Source organism: Papio anubis, chromosome 1, assembly GCF_008728515.1.
Source record: "Papio anubis isolate 15944 chromosome 1, Panubis1.0, whole genome shotgun sequence".
Lineage (NCBI taxonomy): Eukaryota > Metazoa > Chordata > Mammalia > Primates > Cercopithecidae > Papio > Papio anubis.
Genome location: NC_044976.1, coordinates 66,501,019 through 66,521,046, shown reverse-complemented (window position 1 = coordinate 66,521,046; position 20,028 = coordinate 66,501,019). Strand labels below are relative to the sequence as shown.

General features: G+C 42.5%; 1 protein-coding gene and 1 long non-coding RNA gene across 2 annotated transcripts in view; one reads left to right on the top strand and one right to left on the bottom strand.

The window, feature by feature from the left end:
- Positions 1 to 20,028, top strand: part of WLS (Wnt ligand secretion mediator) — a 135,043-nt gene that overhangs the window by 108,191 nt on the left and 6,824 nt on the right. The gene's annotated exons all lie outside the window — the stretch shown is intronic.
- On the bottom strand, positions 111 to 19,987 carry LOC108587396. The gene is made up of 3 exons (XR_004185906.1): positions 19,308 to 19,987; positions 9,053 to 9,237; positions 111 to 4,251 (listed from the first exon to the last, which is right to left on the bottom strand). It is a non-coding gene; the product is annotated as an uncharacterized LOC108587396 (long non-coding RNA).

Below are 20,028 nucleotides of genomic sequence, written 5' to 3'. Positions count from 1 at the left end.
CATACCCCCTCCTGCTCAAACTCATACACATGCATGCAGATTATTTTCCAGGTTGAACCTAGGGGTGCGTTGTTGATTGGGAAAATAGGTTTCTGAAAAACCAATAGACTTGATCATCAAATGAAAGTGTTTTGGGATAATATCTATTCCTGGAGAAAGGGTGACATTTTCTGTCCTGTGTGGTTAGCCCCCCTCGACTGGCAATGGATGCTCATATGTGTGACAACAAAGGTGGGGAAAACATCACATGCTTTAGAAGCAGAGCCGTCTCCTGCCCTATTCAGACTTTCCCCAATAGCCTTCTCATTGTATTTTAACACTTGCACTGGAGGTAGCAGAGAGAAGAAACACTGTTTCCTGTCGAAGGTCTGTGATTTAAATCTGACCTGGCTATTTCCTCACTTATATTCATAAACTTTAACTGCTTACTGGGGTCACAGTGAACATTTCCATCAGTTCATGTATATGGAAGTGTTTTATGAACAATAAGCCACATAAATGTGTTTTTCCTGGAGTCTAAAACCAGTCTTATGAGTAACTTGTTTTTCAGATGCTGAGGTCTGGAGGTCTGGGGTACAGTCCATGTAATTCACCACTCAGCATCCCTAGCCTTCCTTTTCCTGACTTTGGCTTACAGCATGGTAAGCAGTGACAGCAGAAAATACTTTGACTTTGGCTCTTCTCTCTAGACCTTTTCCTAATCTGGTAGACACTGGGTGGTGTACGATCCTGTACACTCAATATCCATTTACCAATCAACCACTGCAGTGCCAGGAATCAAAGGGAGCTGTGCCTCCCAGTCTAGCAGGGAACTCTTGTCCCAGAAGATGGAGGGAACGTTTCTGTATCCCCTGGGTTAGGAAAAGGACCTGAGAGAGGCCTTAAAGAAGAAAGATTTCACCAGAGCCAAAGGGCAAAGGGATCAGCAGTACAAAAATCACAGAAGATGCAAAGCATAGACAAGGTTTGGATAAGGTCGGGGATCAGGCCTGGCTGGCACATAGGAATGGAAATAGCAGATGATGAGCCCTGTGCACCTGTGAGCCAGATGGAGAAGGGTTTTTAATGCTGCAGTAAGAGTTACAAGACTTAGCCTCAGATATTAGGCAGAGAAGTGATATGATCAGAATGATCACTGGAGCCTGCAGAGGCTGGACAAGCCCAGAAAAGAGATCACAGAGACTGGAACCAGGACAGTAGCAGAGGACCTGGAGGAGAGGATTATTTTGGAGATAAAATGCACAAGGTTTCCATGTTCTGGATGTGGGTTGCACAGAAAGTAAGATCAGAGTCAAATTTCAGGCCGTCGCTGGGGAAGGGAATGGTGGGGTTTCGGACAGAAAGAGAGATTCTCAGATGACGAGTGTCAGTGGATCTACTGCTTAAAGTTCTCTAAGTAGGAGCCCACTCTAGCAAGCTTAGCTAAAAGAGAGACTCTACTAGAACTTTCCTAGCATATATGAAAGATCCGTGGAAGAGTTAAATTAACCAGGAAGATGGGAAGTGGGGCAGCTCAAAGGGCCCGTAGCACCAGGAATCCATGCACCTTTCTCTCACAGAGCAGTACCATTCACTGCTGAGTTTTTATCCAGTTCTTGTCTCTCTCACTTAAAAACTAGGAGCCTTAGGCAGGTGGCTGTCCCTGTGCCAGTCACCTGTGACCAGGAAATCAGGTCAAATGGCTGCTTGGGGCCCACCCTATAGATTGGTGTCCATCTCCAAAGAATGGAGAATCCATTTTGAACTGGGCAAACAATCAGGAAAGATCTAGCACAGTGGCCAAGATGACGAGTTTGGGTTTGTCTGGGCTGGGTTTTAAAAGCCATCTCTTTGAGGAAACGATGAGCTAACAATTAGAACTGAGGGGTCCAGCAGATTGGGCAGCCACCACCATTGAGAAGGAGAAGGACAACTGGGCAGAGCATCAAAACATCAAGCAGATGCCCACCAAGAGTAGTGAGCCAGACATGGCTATATTCGATAGGAAAGGGGAAGCAGATAAGGTAGATAAATCAGAGAAATGTGGGGTTTCAAAGAAAGAACCAGATTCACAAGGAAGAAAGAAGAAAAAACGTTAGATGTCCTGAGAGGTTCAGCAGCATTTAAGGATCCAAGTCTCTTGGATTTGGTGGTTTGGATTTGTGTGACCTTCTTAAGTGGCAAGGGCAGAAGGTAGAGAAGTGGAGCAGAGTCAATGGGCAATTGTGATGGGAAGGAAGGAGGTAGAATGGTTGCTCTGAGAGGAGCCAGAATAAAGTGGAGGCTTGTGTTTTTTAGTCTGCAGAGAAGTGAACTAAGTTTGTAAACCTGAAGGGTGAGATCCAGCCATGAAGGAAAGACAGTGAGGAGCTAATGTAAGCCACAAGCAAAATCAGAGTTTTGGGACCAAGAGTACAAGTTGATGAGTTAGCATTGAAGGAGTGAAAGGACACTTTCATCCTGAGACAGGAGAGAAATAACAAACGGACAGTGGAGGAGAAACTTGAGGTCCAAAGGAGGGGGGTTGCAGTATGTCCCCTGGCTGTTCTGCGTTCTCCATCAATGTGTGGTGGATGTTGGAGTTTCACTAAAGAAGTCTCAGTTTCAAGAATGCAGGTTGGATGCAACCCATTTCAATCAGTGGAAAGAGAAGTGGAACTCCAGAGGTGAGAAATTGCTTTGATTAAGGACCATCAACCTAGAGACAAAATGTATTATTGGCCATGTAAACTAGTTTTATACATTGTCATAATAAACATTTTTCAAGCAGCTTTAAAATATATTATAGGAAAAAAGTATAAAATTTTCCAGGTCTGTTTTTAAAAAATAAGAAAGTTTACCAATACATACAACAGACAAATAAGATTCAATTGCTATATCAAATAGAAAACAAAATCAGTTTTATGTTGGTTATCCCAATGGATTTTCACTATATATTATTCCTACAAGAAAATGTCCATAGTAATGAAATAAGTGGTTCCACATGTGACTGCCGAGGGTGGTTTTAACCATTTCTCAGAACTGAGATAAAGCTGTCTAACAATTCTGATGCCTGAGTTCAGCCTATAATCTCAGAGCTGATGGGGCCCTTGGAACTCACACCCCTGGGGTCCCAGCAGGTAACTTTGAGAAGTTCAAGAGAAATGTCAGGGGAGGTTGGAGGACCTCCCAGTGTTCACATGGTAGTGGCCACACCGTGGTCTTGGGTCTCATCCTCACCTTGGCAGTTCTAGAAACTATATTTTATCTACTCTTTCAAATTGAATCAGCTTCCAAAGGCTGAATGGTAACATTGGGGAATGTATAAACTAGAATTTCTGTGTGATCTTTTACAGTAAACAATGCACATATCTTGTGGCTCCAGCATTGTAGACTTCCTCCCTTCCTATTTTCAGGTAACCATGGAGGCTAAAAGAGGAAATAGAAGGTTTTTGGTAGACAAGGAATAAATGCACAGATAAATTGGTATCCTTGGAGGAGATAATGTCCTAACCCTGTGCCTCCAAAGAAAATATACACAGCTCCCTAAAAAGCGCCTAGCATAGTGTGGGAATTCAATCAGGGAGAGTTGGTGAGTGAGAGAGTGAACATACTTGACTAATCCCCATCTCTCTCTGAGGCGTGACCCTGAATTATTTGGGACCCATCTTCTTGATTCAAGCTGACTCATCAGGATGTCAGTGTAGTTGGTCAGGCTCAACTTGCTGGTGCATCCAGACATTCATGATCCTGTACTTTGTCTTCTGTATTTCAAGGCCGTTTTTATCCTGTAGTGCTCCGGGAACCATCTGACTGCTGCAGGCTTGCTCTCCATCACATTTTGATACGTGATTGATTTTGTTGTATGAGAATAACTTGGTTTCTGAGATGACATTAGCAACCCCTTTTCCACTGACATCGAGGGGCCTTCTAAGCATGTCTTGAAGTGTTCAGAGCTTGCTGTCTCCTGTGACAACACACTGATCTCTCAGGGAAGAATGCCCTTTGCTATTGAGACCAGACCTTTCCTTTGTGACTTGTACTTATTTGGATTGATGGAACTCCTTTTTGTAGGGCCTGCCCCACTCAAGTCTTCCCTTCCCCAGGCTCAGCATCTCAGCTCCTGAACCCCTCCTCCAGACATGGTTTCTAGAAAGTTCTCCCATTACTACTTACCTGTTAACTGCATCCTAGCTTCCCAATGTTCCAAAATATGATGTTCAGATGGCAGGACTGCTCCAGCTGGCACAGATTAGTGTGAAAATGTCCCTTCCTGTACTAGGGCTTGATGTTCTAGGAAAATGGTACAGGATTTTAAAAAATACTTCTTACTTTTTTAATTCTCATGACCAAGTAACTACTAAAATACTTAGTTTTAAAAATTAATATTACCAATACCTTCTCTGTATTCAGCAATATTTTTGACTTAATGGTAGAAATTTACATATATCCCTGTTATGTATTTTTTCCTCATACACCAGTTAGGTTAAGGGACATCTTTAGCATTTAAAAAAGTACAGTTTGAAATATAAGGAAAAGCAGTTAAGTCTTTTCCAAGTACAAAGTGGATTGGTTCCAATTGCTAGAGAATTTACAAATATATATTCACCTGAGGCCAGAAAAACCTCCTTTGGCCTAGGCCTCTCTCCTTTGTCAAGTTCTCTCCACGAGTGTGCATGTGCGCACACAGACACACACACACACACACAGAATTTAACAGCAGTGAAGTGTGTTGTAATATGTAACTTTGTAAGTTACATATTTCCCCCCAATACCACCTTCTCAGTCACAGAGTAGAGATCTTACTTCATGAGTAAAGAAGTGAGACTCAGAGAGGTGAAGTGACCTGTGCAAGGTCACCTATTACAGTGCCAGAGTTGGAACTAAAGGAACTTCAGTCTCTGAACTTCAGTGTCTTTCCAGTAGCATATTTGCAGCAGAAGAGTCAAGAATGTTGTGAGCTGTAACTCTCACTAGAACCAAATGACCTTATTGGGAGATGTTAGTCTGGCCTTAAAAACAAGCTCTTTACCTCCATGAATGGTAAGTGTCTGCCCTCTTCAGGCCAAATCGAGAATGTCATCTATCACTGAGCAAATCCTCAGAACCCAAGTCAGACCTTGGATTATAGCTTTTCAGTAAGTTCTGGTCCTGGCTCTGTCTCTAACTCTTGCTCTGGGACCCTCACGGAAGCTACCCACCTCCTCTACCTCACCTGAATGAGATGATTTCTGAAGTCCTCAGCAGCCCTGATTCTAAGCCTCATAAGGGAGAGTAGGTGTTCATGGCATCCTATAGCAATGGTAGACGCCTGAGGCAGATCTGCGGTGAGCCATGTGCTGGCATCGCAGGGGTGGTTTATTAATCTCATTTATTATTTGGACAGCCCCTTCTTATAACTTACATCCTTGCCTCTTCTGAGGCTCTAAGCTCCCCAAGGTGGCTCCTGTATCCAGAAACCCTTTGGCCTTCCCTCCCATTTAAGCAAGATCTCTCTTCAACTCAGGGATGCTGAGAGATTGAAAGTGAACGACACACAGAAACAGCCCAGACAGAAGTTCTTTCTATAGCACTGTGCTTGGCTAACTTTCTTTACACGGAGCGGGCAGGATTTTTAAAACAGCATTTGTGCCTTTTAGCCTGGGCTCCTCCTAAAAGCAAACTCTGGGACAAGGATTTGTGTGCAAGTAGCTGGCTTGAAAGGGGATTCCAGGAAGCACTGAGGTGGCATGGAGAAGTGAGGCTGAGAAGAAGGGAATGCAAAGAACAGCCACCAAGGTGCACTGCCAGGGGCTCTGCCAAGCTGTGAGGAACACGCTGCAGAGTTGTCCCCTGGGGCAGAGGAAGCTGTGAGAGAGAGCCACTCACTCCCACCCTTTGTAGGTAGAGGGCCACCCCCAGGCTCTTAGCTACTTGGAACTAGGGCCAGCTTGAGGAATATGGGTGAGGCACCCATGGCCTCTGCTACATTGTTTTTAATCTAGTCTCAAAAACAGAATGGTCCTATTGCAGAAACTCTGCAAAAAGACATGAAAGAGTAAGGAAAAACATGTAAACTTTTTACAATTACTCTATCCAGAGAAATACTGTTAAAATGTCAGCATGTTCTTACACAAGTTTTTTCATGTATATGCAGATTTATATAAATTAAGATATTAGACATAGAAAATAAATTTCTGGACAGTTATATAACCTGCCCTTTTCACAATATATCTAGGAAATCTTTCTATGTTATGTTGTCTGCTATAACATGATTTTAATGACTTTACTATTATAGTCTCTAATAGGGATGGTTCATAATTTTTACTGGACATTTCAGTGGTTTGCAAAGTTTGACTATCACAACATATGTTGAAATGAGCATCCTTGGATAGAAATTTTTGTACATCACTGATTATTGCCTAGTATCAATCCCTAAGAGCTACTGGGTTAAAGATCAATTATTCATTCAATATGTTGAACATCTAATTTGGGGCCAGGTGCTACTTTTTTTTTTTTTTTTTTTTCCTGAGACGGAGTTTCGCTCTGTCACCCAGGCTGGAGTGCAGTGGCGCGATCTAGGCTAACCACAACCTCCACCTCCTGGGTTCAAGTGATTCTCCTGCTTCAGCCTCCTGAGTAGTTAGGAGGCGTCTCCCTGGGATTACAGGCGTCTGCCACCATGCCCAGCTAATTTTTTGTTTTTAGTAGAGATGGGGTTTCACCATGTTGGCCAGGCTGGTCTCGAACTCCTGACCTTGTGATTTGCCCACCTCGGCCTCCCAAAGTGCTGGGATTACAGGCATGAGCCACCGTGCCCAGCCAGGCCAGGTGCTATTCTAAGCATTTGGGCAGATCAGTAAACAATGTCCCTATCATCGTAAAGTATATTGATGTGGTAAAGGAAGGCGGGAGGGAGGAGGTAATAGGTAGTACAGTGATAGCAATGAAGGCTACACAGAAAAACATTTATCATGGACACCTGTAAGCATACAGAGCCCTCCAGAAGTGTGCCAACAGCAGAATGAGAGAGCCTGTGGCCCTGCATCCTCACTGACACTATGTAGGTTTGAAATTTGCAACTTCAAGATGCAGAAGTTGAATTTTACATTTACTTCACTACCAGTAACAGTGAGCATGTTTCATGTGCCTATGTCTTGATATTTTTTAGGTTGTCAGTTCAGATTCTTTACCATTTTCTTGAGAGTCTGATTTAGTATATTTATCCTTTGCCTGTTACATGGGTGGCTCAACTTTTCTCCATTGGTCACTAGCTTTTATTTTGATTTGGATGTTTATCAGGATATAGAGCTTTTTAATTTCTATATAGTCAACCTGTACATTTTTTTTTATAGTTTCTAGTTTTGCTTTCATGCTTAAAGAAATATCCCCTAAGATAATAGGTCACCCATATTTTTTCTAGTTTTAAAAATTCCCCTTTTTAGTTTTTTTTTAAAACTCATCAATTCATATAGAATTCGTTTCCCAGCTGGAAGATCAATTAAACATTTTTTCCAGATGGTTATCCTAGCATGATTTTTTGGATCATAATGGGGAAGGACAGGATCTAGCAAGCTGGGAGATCATGTCACCGGGTGATCCCCGGAGCAGTGGTGAGGCTTGGGTGTCGGAGCCATCCCCATCCACACGTGGTGCCAGAAGGCTCCAGCAAGACCCAGAAGCTCCCCAAGAACTCATCTCCGACTGCCAGTGAGGGTCCTGTCTGTGACAAAGAAATGTGTCATTGGGGGAAGATGAGCTTTCACTGCAGCACAGAGGAAACACGAGAGCTGCAGGCAGGGGCTCAGTGAGCCGAGGAAGAAGTCAGTGGCAGTGGCCGCCTGGCCAGGGTCCCTGGAGCTCCCAGGGAGCTGCCCTCCAAAGCAGTCTGCTCGTCTGTGCCACAGTGCAGAGGAAAGGTGTCTGGGGCCAGAAGCTGATGGCTGTATTGACTGGATGACAAACAGGGACCGCATGAGCCTCCTGTTGGCAAAAGAGAACGTGTGTGATGAGGCTGTATAACGGAAGCAGAAGGCCTTGGCTGGGACTCCAATGTTACCCCTAATTGTTGTGTGTTCTTGGCCAAGCTATAGTACCTCTCTGGGTCTAGAGTTATCAAATTACATGTTTTTTTAAAAAAATTACACTAGGTTTAGCAGCATTCATTGGTTGGGAAGAATACTGTGTAAGGATCTACTCTAGATGTCATGGTTTGCACTACAAGCTGCAGTTGTACAGATAAAGTTTGGGAGTGTGTACAATATACTAGCTTGATGCAGAGGAGTGAGCGTAGGGGCAGTGGGAAATATGATTAGAGAAAACGGAGAAAGGAGGAAAAGCAGGGATAGTGGGAGGGAGGGAGGAAGGAAGGAAATTGGAAATAAATTGAGAAGAAATGGAACCAAGATTTTTTGTGAGTTGAATGCCTGACAATCATTCTAACCTACACAAAGGTAAGTGGGAGGGGTCAGGACCAGTCGTACAGGTGCATGGCAACCTTTTATTTCCCTAACTGACTCAGGACGGACAGTTCCGTTAGCCTTGAAAATTAAAACCACCCTTGCCCACAATTAATCAGTCACAGCTATTTGCTGCCCTCTGCTGGCCAAGATAAATAGCTGCATTGCAAAAGAGTTTTATCTTGAAAGAAATAGATTCACCCACCCAACAACTGTTTATAGAGCACCTATTAAGTACCAGGCACTGTTCTAACACAGATCAGTAACCAACATAGACAAAGACTCCTGCCTTCATGAGGCTTAACAGCAACAACAATAATATCTAGCATGTAGAATCCTTGTTACAGACGTGCCAGGTAGGATTTTAATCACTTGATATTGATCAGCTTCTTTAATCCTTAAGTGAATCCTATGAGGTAGGTGCAGTTGTTGGCACAGAGAGGTTGGGTGATTTCCCTAAGGTCACACAGCTAGGAAGTAACAGCCTGGTTCAACTCAGCCAATTTAGCTCCTGCTGCGCCTGTCACCAGTGAGTTCTGATAGATGCATTGCCCTTCCTGCCCAAAATTTTGTATAGATGGAGCCATTATTAGACAGAAAAGCAAAAACACTGGTCTTCTGGCTCAGCCACTGTGTGACCGTGAGCCTGGCCTTACCCCGTGTGGTTGTCAGAGGAGTCTTCCATCCCTGTCCTCTTCCTCCCTCCCTGATGCTGGCCCTGGGACAGGAGGGTCAAGGAAGCCAAAGAAGGCCTGAATCTCCAAGCTGCTGCTCCTGGTCCCTGTTGTAAGGTCCTGTGAACCCTGCTTCTCCAGCTCAGCGTTAATGGGCAGGGAGCAACCTGGAAGTTAATGAAGAAATGAGGGATTTCCCTGTTAGGGTGAGTGCTCTGGGACAAAGGGACAACCTACAGCAGGAGGACTTCGGGACAGCTGCAGGGGAGAGCTGGCAGCTCCCAACCAGGAGGTGCAGAGCTTGCTGACCTCCAGGGTGAGCCATACAAAAAAATGCCAGCGACTGCTGCCAGGCGGGAGAGGGTGGAAGACTAGTGGAAGAGAGCAGCAAGGGAGACCTTGGAATTGTTTAGAAGCCCTTGATTGCTATTTGTTCATTTTTTTTTTTTTTAAACATGCCTAACCTCATACAAAAATGTTAACTTTATAAGGAGAGAAAAACATATTTTAAAGTTTCATTTGAAATTGCCTTCAGAAATTTGTTTTTAAAAAACAAATTTAAAACAGTATTCCCCCCTCATAACAAATGTCCAAGCAACAACAAGAGTAATAGCTGCTCTTTACAAAGCACTGATAATGTGCCAGCACCTCACAGCAGTCACAGGATATAGGTACTTTCATTTATACCAACTACCAATGAGCATGTTGGAGCTCAGAGAGGTTGAGTGACTTGCCCTGTGTCACACAGCCGGCACTCAAGGCTGTGCCCGACTGACTTCATTATCACCACCCTATACTTTGTCTCAAAGGGAGGGAATCTTAAACTGAGTGAATTGGCTCTAGGCCCCAGGGACTGCCTAGTGAATAATGGCGAATTCCTAGTGTCATCCCAAGAAGCAGGGGCAATTTATTCTTGGGTTTGTCTGACCACACAGTAGAGGTTCCAGCTTCATTACTGGGGTTCTAGGCATGTGTGTTGGTGCAATTTGGAAGCAACAGATCTTCTTTGTGTCCCTGAGAGAGGGAGGGTGAAGCCACCTCTCGCATGACCTGGATTTGCCATCCTGGAGCAGCAATAACCCCAAGGATCCCCAGAGGGACCTCCTGAAAAGTGGTCACTGCGTTGAAACCCAAGGTGCAGCCCATGTCCGGGTGTGGTGGGGTGGGGGGTGTATCACTATTTTCAAAGACGGAGACCCAGGGAAAGAGGCCTGCCATAGGCCACACAGTGGCTGTAGACCAGCATTGTGAGAAGATCCCAGGCCTTACAATCCAAGCTTAGTCCTACCTGCAGTCCAGCATTGCGCTGAGCCTTCTATGACTGCCCCAGAGCAAACCAAGTATCCCCCTCCCAGGCCCACCACTGAGGTCACTCCAGCCTGTACCTGCCCAATTACAGCTGCTTCACACCTACGTGGCACCCTCAAAGGGGGTTCTGTGTTCTTGCTTTACCCTGTTCCAGAAGGAATAAGCCCATGGTGTGATAACCGGAAGTTTTGCTAAGGCACAAATTTGAATTTTGCCCACTTCTGGGATGGGGCTCTGAGCAAGTCCCTCAGCCTTGGGGGGCTGGCTAGGGGGATAAAGGGGACCAGTGGCCACTCCATCATCTGGTCAGTTTAGTCTGCACCAGTCGTTGCCTGTCACCTAGGTCTCAGAAGTCACATTCAGCATGAAAGGGATCAAAACGAGGAGCCAGCTCTGTGCCACAATTTCTTCACCCTCAGAAATGAGGATTATACCACTTAGCATTGCTGTTGGGAACATATGAATTAGGATATGCTTGGCATATAGTAAGTTTTAAAAAGTGATCTATCATTGTCTTTGCCATCATCATCATCATAGATTGTTGACACCTGTGGAATATACATAGCCCATGACTTTCTTGAATCCCCCAAATGACAAATAAAGAATTTTTATATTGGCTCCTAAATTTCTCCAAATGACACATTTGAGATATAGAATCCAGTGTTTTCTGTATATATCCTCCTTATGCCACAAGTTAACCAGTAGTTGGCAGTCTCCGAGTCCCCTCTATCTTTCCAGCCCCTCCGATCCTCACCCTATCCCAAGCTGAGACCTTGGCCCAGAGCCGCAGCCTGGCAGTAGGCATGATTCAGATTTGTTCCACAGCAAAACTGCCAGTTATCACCCCATGGACTCGCTCCATCTGCAGTCATTAAAGACAAGAAAGTTGAATCTGTGGATGTCAGAGGGTCCACTACAGGTTTCTCAAGGTGTGTTTCACAGGATGCTGGTTCTGTTGAGCGATTGCAGTCGGGGTTTGTTGTTGAGCCATCAAATACATTTGGGGAGCATTGGGTTTTTACGCACATTTCTTTCTGAGGAGGTCTCAGTCTTTAACATGCCACCTTTCTGAATCGGAGGCATGGGATGTGCTCTTTCTCAAATGCATTTTATCATTCTGCTCCGTTTCACTGCAGGATAGCTGGTGGGATTTGGTGTCTCGTAGCAAGGCTTTTCAAGCCTTTCCCTGCACACAGTTCCCCTGGGATCGTATTATAAAGTGCAGTTTTCTTACTCGGAAGGTCTTGGGAAGGGCCTGAGATGATACATTTCTAAAATGCTCCCTGGAGGTGTCGATGCGGCTGCTCCACACACCAGACTTGAACAGTGAGGCTTGGGGCATTATTTCTAAGAGACGTGTCTGCCAAGACTGCTACCCAAGGGGCTCCCGTGCCATCCCTTTTACAGCCCTAACACCTGCCAAAGTGCTTGGACCATATGAAAAACAGACTTGGCCAGAAGCTGGAGTGGAGGCTCATAAGGGCGGAGTTTCTGTTTTGTTCCCAGGTATATTTCCAGAAACTAGAACTGTGCCTGGAACACAGAGTGGCTCAGTAATTGCCTGGGGAATGAGTACATTACTAGGGTCATTCAGCAGAGAGATGCCCTTTTCCAGGCATTTTCTGAAACATTCACTGTTGTGAGTGGTGGTGGATTTGAGTCCAGGACTTCTGCAAACTCACCAAAGGCTTTTAAAACCATCCAAAGCATCTCTTTCTCAAACTCCTAAATCTGACTCAACAACCTATCTACAAGGCCTCTACCTATAAGGATATGGATGTTTTTATGGCCAGGCAAGGTTGGGTGACTCAGGATATGAGTAAGCCCAGAGCTTCAGTCAATATGGTCTCAGAGTGACAGATGGAGAGAGAAGGCTTCCTGTGGTGGGACTAAGGAGCATGGGCCTCAGGCTGACCAGTGTCCCCAGAATGAAGCACTTTCTTTAAGATGGGGCCAAAGTATTCCAAGCCAAGTTCATGGGCACCTAACTAAATGAGGTGCATGGATGCGGCCTCAACCTTGTTCTGATGCTCTCACTGCCAACCTAGGCAGGGAGCCAAATTCCTTGCTCTTTAACTGTTTGTTTGTCTGTTTGCTTTGATCCAAGAGGACAGGAAGAGAAGATATTTGTTTCCATGGTAATTGCTTGGAATGATTCTTAAGTAGAGGAGCCTGAAGAAGTCTTCTCATTAGGTTTCCACCTTCAAGGAACTTAAAATCTTCTTAAGAATCAAGGTTCCCAATACATGAACTGTGCAGTCAGTGACCAATGGGAGGTACAAGGACACTTTTCAGTAACTCCTGAGTGGGGGCAATTGAGAGGGCTTCCCAGAGGACTGAAAATGAGCCAAGTCTTGAAATAGTTGGATAAAAGGTGAGGGGAAGGGAAGAGTATGAGGGTGTGGAGATGCAACTTCACAAGCATTATTTGGGAGGCAATGACTAAAGTAGCCTGTTTAGCAGAGTCTGGGGCGCAGTGAGTAGAAAAGCAATTTGGAACCGGAGTATACACAGCACTGAATGTCAGACCATGGAGGCTGGACACCTAGGCCCATTCTTTAGAACTAGAGCCTGAGAAGTAGGTGGGACCCACACATTTTGCTTTTGGGTTCAGGCAACCACGGGGAGACAGCCTCCTGAATGAAGCCAAGAGTAGACTGCTGAATTGGTAGAGAATGGGAGGGTCCAGCTAGTAGGTACTGTTGTACAGCTAGTGCACTGCACAAGAGCACCTGGCCAGGAGAGCAGCAAGTAAGGACAGAAATACAGTTCTCACTCCTCTCATCAATCTACACACCCTAGCATGGGCTGCCTTCTCCCAGAGGGACTTCTCTGTCCACAGAGACATCTCACAGGCTGGTGCTGACCCAGTTGGCTCAAGCCACAGCCAGAGAATGTTTTCTCCTTGTGTCCAAGGCATTTTCTTAGAGCAATGAATACTGTACATTCCCAGAATGTCCCAAGGAGGGCACTGCTTAGCTTTGAACAGAACGATAAAGCACTGCAGGCACGGTTCTGAAAACGCAGTTAGTACAAGAGCAAGCCAGTTTTCTGCTCCTGCTGGCTGTCAGAACAAGGGGGCAAATGGTTTGAAATAGTACACTTCAACTGAATTCAACTAAATCTTCGGCAAGGTAGGGTCAGCGCCCCAAGCAGGACATGCACAAGAACAGAGCATCTCATCCGCAGCCCTAAAGATCCTAATGTTTGGACAGCAGTCATCTGACCTGTGGGTTTGGGTGGAGACCTGCATGCTTCATACAGTACCCAAATGTTTCCCAACCCACCAGCAAACATCATGTATACGTAGAGAGATGTAGAGGGCTCGTTCAAAGGACTGTTAGAGATGATGCTTCTCAATAGGGGCACACTGGCATTTAGGGTGCAATTGTCTCACACACTGGAGGATATTTAGCCAGCAGGGTCCCCCAGTCCTTGTGACAACCAAAAAAATCCCTCCTCCATGTTTAAATGTTCCATTGGAAAGGTTGATCCAAATGAGAACTGAGCAGCCCCTGTCTTTACAGAAAAGACAATAGGCCCAGTGATTTGTCCAGGGCCACAAGGCTAGGGAAGAAAAAAACAAGAATTAGCACCCAGGTTGCCCACTCCTTACCACTTGTCACCAGCTTCCCCACCAGTGTGGTCCTTTTTTCTCCCAGCCTTGGTTATTCTCTAGGTTTCTGCATTGAAACCACAGAACATACTAGAACCAAGCGATATAGGTTCATCTATGGTCCCCAAAGGCTTATATAAAGCTGTCCTAGCTCAGGCTACTATAACAAAAATACTATAGACCAAGTGGCTTAAACAACAGACATTTACTCCCTATAGTTCAGGAGGCTGGAAGTCTTAAGACCATGATCAAGATTAATCTAGACATGAATTCTTTATATTTTCATTTATGTTACTTTTTGATGATATTTGTGTAGTTGATTTACCAACATTTTCTTTTTTAATGGGTACTTTTTGTGTCTTAAAAAAATTCTTTAAATAAATTCCAAGATTATTAAAATATTCTAAATTTCTTCAAAAAGTTTTAAGCCTTTGCCTTCCATACTTAAGATTTTGTTCCATTAATTATATAAAAAAATTAATTTTTGTATATAAGAGAATAAGGAGCTTCTTTAATTTTCTATATGGATAACTAATGCTCTCAGCACCATTTATTGAATAAGCCACTCATGATCTATAACATAATATCCTTAAGCAAATATATATACACATACATATACATACACAAACATATATATACATATACATATATATACACACATATATACATATATATATGTAGAGAGAGAGAGAGACAGAGATTTTTGGGGGTTTCTTAGTCTGTTCCATTGACTAATTTGATTATCTTTACCTCAAAACCATACTGTTTTAATTACTTTAGCTTTTTAATAAGGCTTGCAATATAGAAAAGCACATTCCTTCATCCTGCTTGTCCTCAGAATGTCTTGGCTCTTCTTGGACATTTGATTTTTTATTTAATGCAGTAACAATGTCACTGAAATTATTAAGACTTCTAATTTCTTTGCAGAAAAATTTTAGACTACTGTTTTATTTAATGATTATAAGGCTATTTAGGTTTTGTATTTATTCTTCAATTAGTTTCACAAGTTATATTTTTCTGGGCATTTAAAATTGTTTCCAATGTATAGACATAAAGTAGTGTAGATTATTCTCACTATGTCTTTTGGCACTTAAAGTATTTTTTAAACTTAATTTTAAATTAAATTTTTAAAAAATCTTTTTAAAATTTAATCTTGCCTATCTGTAGATATGTTCCTTTGTTCATACATATTTATACCTTCACTTTTCTCAATCTTACTAATCTATTTTTAACAGTCTTTTTAAAGAACTTTTGATTTGGTAGTTCTTCTCTATTTTATCTTTAATTTCTATTATACTAATTTATGCTCCTTACTGTATTATATTCCTTTTTTTACTTTTTGTGTTGTGTTTCAATGCAAATTCAGTTGATTCAATGATTTCCCCACCATCAATTTAGGATTTGGTTTTCTTAGTTCTGATAACTCTTATCAATTCTTCATTTATATTCCATTTTCCAGAAGTTTGTTGCTGGTATCTCATCTCATATTTTGCCCATCTTTGTGGGTTTATATGATTGTTTAAAATCCCTTTGCTGTTGTTTTAATAAGTTTGGGGAAGGGAGTAAAATTAGCTGTATGTGTTCAATATATTATCTTTATTTGGAACTTATATGATTATTGATCCTTCTTTCTTATTTATTATCTTTTTTTTCTTGTGCTACGTTCTGTTTAATTTCTTCAACTCTATTTTCTACTTTACTAATTCCTTCTTCTGCTTTTCAATAATAACCTTTTTCATTTCTATAAGTTATGTTTAAGTCTTTTTCAAATCTACCATTTCACTTTTTATAGCCTAGCATTGCATGCTTATTTCTATGACTTCATATTTTTTGAATGAATTTTATAATAATTATACATTTCAAATATTATCATTCTAATATTTAAAGTTCTTAGAGGTAGAAGTCTGGCATACCTCATCTCTTCTACCTCTTGCTTATAGTCGTTTGCTTTCTTGTGTGTTTGATTATATTTCATTGATCATATATTATTGAGTGCTCATATATTATTGCTTAATCCATGGAAACCTAAAGACCCAAGTTGAGGAAGCTTTTCTCTCAAGAGGAGATTTGTTTTTGTTGAGAGCCAGAGGGTTACCCACCTATAAAAACTTTAGCTCACTGCTGGGATCCCAGGCTTAATCTCTCCATCTTGTTAGCTGGCTTTTGATTGCAGTTTTAACGTCAGCATTTGCCAGCAGGGCAATCCTGCCTTTCACCTATACTTAGCACTTAATTGCATTCATGTCTTTTTTGGGAGTGAAGATGGTAGTGCAAAAGTAGTATATAACTTCCTGCAAGCCCAGGAATAAAATTAAAAGTATGCTTTGTCATGTTGTCTTTATTTTATAGCACTAAACATTTCATAGTATTTCATTCCTCATAGTACCAGAAGTGCTCTTTAATACTTTCATAATGAATTCTACTAACATGGGCCCCTCCAGTCATTACCATTTATTTCCCTAATATATATATATATATATTTGGCCTTTTTCTGAGTCCATGGTATCTTTAGTGTGTCAATTTTCCCCATGATAAGAAAATCTCTCAATTTTTTAATGTTCTTTGACTTCTGTTTTACTTTCTGCAGAGAATAAACTTACAGCCTTGAGCTGTACATTATGGTCACCACTAGCTCCATGTGGCTATTAAATTAAAATTAATTAAAACAAAGTAGAATTAAAAATTCAGTTATCAGGGGAAAAGTCTCAAAAGAAGAATCCAGGTGATTCAGTTCAGCATTTGATGAATTCCTTTAAGGCCAGTGAACGACTCTTTGAGTTCATTGCCCACCTCAGTCCAGTCACCCACAGTGGAGTGGGAAGGGGTCATCTGGTATAGATGCCCACTGGGGGCTGGGTGGCTGGAGTGGGTACACTGCCTTAGAGGTGGGAGGGACACAGTGGTAGGCATTTTTAATATCCTCCATGACTACATTTGGATTTTAGGACCATCCTTGACATAAACGTTATTCCTGTTTTGGATCTCTTTTAAGAGATGAAGAAACTGAAAATCTGAGAAATGAAATGAGCTACCCAAAGCTACACAGATACCAAGGAGAAAAGACAGGATTCCTTTTCCAATAAGCTGGGATTATTCAAATTTCAAATGAATTGAGACCAGGCATCCAGAGTTCCAGTTTTCCCTGTTCTAACATATAGGATGATGCTCCCACAAGCCACTACGACATGAGATTCCTGCCCCACCCACAGCACAGAGCTATAGTCAGGAACAGTAAGAGAATGGATGGGAAAGAGCTCTGGAATGCACGAATACTGTACACATACAAGGATTGTGGTCCCCATTTTAAAGACTAATAAAAGACCCATTGACTCAAGACTGTGAGCAGGCTATCATGAGCTTTTTGGCCTCAGAATTGTCCCTAGCTGGTGATTCATCTTATCTCCTGGAGAGCTGGGTTTGGAAGGCTCTGGAGCTGGCCTTCTGCCACACTGGGGAGTGCGCTTCTCTTCTGCACTGTATCCACCTCAGAGCCTGAGATGTGTCCTGCAGACCCGGGTCTGAATCCCTATGCTGCTGCTTCCACCGTTGTGCCCATGATGGGGTAGATTATCCATGTGTCTCATTTCCCTTCTGTGTAACATGTGGGTAATAAAAAAATAGCCCCTGCCTTACAGGTTTGCCATGAGGAACAAATGCAATAAAGCATGTAAAACGTAGGAAAGTGCCTGGCATATGAGAGATTCACAGTAAATGGAAGATAATGTTTTTTTCCCCTTTCTCTCTCAGAATGAGGTACAGTTAAAAGGTACTTTCACGTGTATTTCCTCAGTTAATCTCCTGTGCCATCCTGCCAGGTAAATATTGTTATTCTCATATTGCAGATGAGGATACTGAGGCACACAGAGATTGAGCTGACTGGCTTAAATTAAGGTCACATGGTTAGTAAGTGGCAGAGTTGGGACTTGAAGCAATGTCTTCTCATTGCAGACCCTAATTTCTTGTCACTCATCTATCCTCTTACCCTCCAGCTGTTAACATCCTTTTGCTCTCTGACAATAAAAAACCATTCTGAGGAAAAGATAAATTGCCACATTGTGTTAATAGAAAAAAAAAAATCTAGCTATTCAACAATGGAGGATAGTTCAACAATCGTACAGCCATAAAATACAGTATTAGGCAGCAACTAAAAATTATATACAAAAGGATATATTTAAGACAATGAAGATTATTCACAATGTAGTAATTTAAAACAGCTGACTAAAATATATATAATTTTGTCTTATTTCCATAAATGGAAAGACACTGACGTATTAATCAATACCAACATATTAATAATAACTTAAATAGTATGGGTGAGGATTATTTTGATCATTTTCTTTATGCTAATCTGTATTTTCTAACTTTAAGAGCTTTTAAATTTAAAAGCAGAAAACATTGGAATATACACATTTAAATGTATACCTTACTGAAACAAATTTAAAGTCTATTTAATTCTTTTAAGGGAATTTCCCTTGATAGGATCCAAAGCACATTGTTTTATAATGGGGTCCGTATTTGCTCTGAGGAGCTGACCTCGTGTTGCAGGACATTAAGCATCTCTGGTCCTGGATACTTTATATCAGTAGCCTCTACACACACACACACACACACACACACACACACACAGAGACATTGTGACAAACACATGCACACATGTTTCCAGGTGTCCCTTGGGTGGGGAAGTGGGAGGCAGCCAGTGTATGCATGAGAAGCACGCAGCTGCCTGCACTGAAGTGTCTGCCACCATTGAACAGTGAGCAGCAGGTACCTAGATTCACAAGGGACACGTTTCTGGAATGGAATTTTGATTGCTTTTGCCTCCAATAACAGTACACTTTCCCAGCTGTTGCTCTGTGGGGGTCCCAGACCTGAAGAACACTGGTCTGGTGTCGTATCTCTTGCCCAGAGATGCTGTCTTTATCCTCCAAACTTCCCTTAGGAACAGTCAAGCTGCAGAGGTCACACACACTGGGGAATTCTGAGGACACTATCACCGAGGCCCAGGAGGGCTCCCTCAGGCCTCCCTCGTTGTACCCTCTGCCCAGCCAGCCTCGGCATCTCCCCGGGAGCACTCACTGCTAACTCCCCTCCTGGCCATTGCGTCCAGCTGCCTTGCACTATCATTTATTTCTTTATGAATGGCTCTAAGTGCCTTGTTAATAAACCACTCCAGAGTGTATATATTATGGATGTATCTATGTCTTAAATACAGAGCATTGCTATGGGAGTTACTGTTAGTTGTTTTTGGCTGTGATTCTTCCTAGTCCTAACTCCACACCAAGGAATTCTGGAATTTCAGAGCCATGTACTTACTTGGTTTTTCATATTAAGACTCTGATTGCAGTGACCAATGTTAAGTTTTAAGTCATTATCCTGAAAGAAAATAGAAAAGTGATTATGTATCACCATCCTTTCTCCTTTCTGATCCCTCATACCCTCCCACCAATCCCGTGCCCTTTCCTTTTTGGAGCCCAGGTCATTCCTTTTTCTTTTCTCCTGACATGTCTCTGTCCACTCATCTGGTGTTAGGTGTACAGTACGGACATGTTTTCCCTGGATGCAGCCCCAGAACCCAGTCCTGTCTTTCCGCCTCTTATTTCTAGCAGGTCATGCATGTTCTGGCTCTCTTAATGTGAGGCTGAAATCACTAACACCCCTCACCTTCCAAGAAATACATCTTTTGTGTATTTCCCAGTTTTACGTGGTAGGTAGTTTCTTAGTAAACCTTGAGCAGAGTTCAGAGAGAAAATCAAGATGCCTTTTTCATTTGGGCTTTGGACTTCCTGGAAAGCCAAGGACCTTCTAACAGTGATTTCCGCCTTTGCTTCATAGTTTGGAATTTTCAAAGTTGCTACTTAAAACCATTTCCTTCTTTCTGGATTCTTTTACAATGAGGTACACCTTGGTTATGGCTTTGTGGCATATAAAACTAGACTTTCCATTAAGAGTGACTGAACTGAATGAAATTTAGCAAATTGTGTCTATTTTTATAAATATCTGTTTTAAAACAATTAAGTAGCATAAAAACCAGTAG